Below are 1,381 nucleotides of genomic sequence, written 5' to 3' on the forward strand. Positions count from 1 at the left end.
GGGGGTGGGGCGGGGGGCAGCGGGGGCGGGTGGGGGGTGGCGCGGCCATCCCAGAGCGGACAGGAGGGGACGGTGACCGGCAGGGCGGCTGGGCGTGGGGCGTCAGCCGGGCAACACTCACAGGGTGAGCTCTGCTCACTTCTACCTCGGGGGTTTTATGGCCACGGTTAATTTTTAACTGAAGATATAAGTATATGTGCCAGAAAAGGAGGTTTTTTCCCCCTCCCTTCTTTAAACACAATGCCCATAAATCACCCATGTGCTCTTGTTTGGCCGCCATAAAAAGTGGAGGGGAGGGAGGGGTATGATTTTGAAGGGAAACAAGAAAAACCTGCCATGAGGCAGAGTGTGGAGAAGGATGACCTGCGAGGAGCCGCCCAGGGACGAGGGTACCACGGCACGCACCCCCATTTAACCCATCCCCATTCCCGGGAGCAGCGACCGCGCTGCTGAAGCCCCCAGAGTGATGCTGGGAGCTCAGACTCCCCCAGCTCCCGGCCTGGCTCTGCCGCATCCCACCCGGGGGTGGCTCCGGCACCACCACCCCACGCTGCGGGATGATGCGCGTTTTGCTCGGCAACTGCCCGGATTTTGCAAAGCGCCATAAAGCTCCGAAATCGGGGCCGAAAAGATCATTTTCTCACAGGTTTGCGTTGGCTTGAATGGCTGGAAATTCATTAACAATTAGTGAGCGAGAAAAACAAAGCCCAGAGCAGCCAAGCAGCTACCCCGAAGTTTCTGGGTTGCTGCTTAGTGTGACATTTTGCCAGTGAATGTCTGGAAAAAAAAAAAATATATGAGAACCACAAGAACAAAAGGCAGAAGGGTTGGTAAATATTTGTTCCAGAGAGAAGATATTTTTGTGCTGTCCCTGATCTCAACACCCCTGCCGCGGGCGCTGGCTCCGTGCCGCTCTTCGTCATTGTTACTGGAGGATGAGGCAGGCGAGGGCGCAAAATGGGAAACAATTGTTGAATAATCTGCGCGAGACTCCTCTGCCAAACCCTCCACGGCCATTTTTCAACCCAAAGACACTGGAAATGGGGGCAATGTATAGGAGGAGGAGGTGCTGCTTTGAAGGCAGCGCCTCTGGGGTTGAGGAGGGGTTGCGTTGTGCCCAAGCCGTGGCCAACAGCAGCGGAGGGGTGGTGAGAGCTGCAGGGGTTTACGTGATGGGACCCAGGATGCTTTGTCTGCCCGTAACGTGTCCCTGCCGCATGGCCGGTGCTGCTAATGGCAGTGGATGCTCCCACAGGGATCCCTTGCCCAAGGAAGTGTGGGTCTGGGGTCTCCGCAGTGCCATACGGCTCTCTCCGGTGTCCCCAGGGTGGCTGAGGACAGGGTGGGATGGGTGGGCAGGATGATCCCATTGCTCCTGCCC

This window comes from Aptenodytes forsteri, unplaced genomic scaffold (assembly GCF_000699145.1).
Source record: "Aptenodytes forsteri isolate BGI_AS27 unplaced genomic scaffold, ASM69914v1 Scaffold47, whole genome shotgun sequence".
Taxonomy (NCBI): Eukaryota; Metazoa; Chordata; class Aves; order Sphenisciformes; family Spheniscidae; genus Aptenodytes; species Aptenodytes forsteri.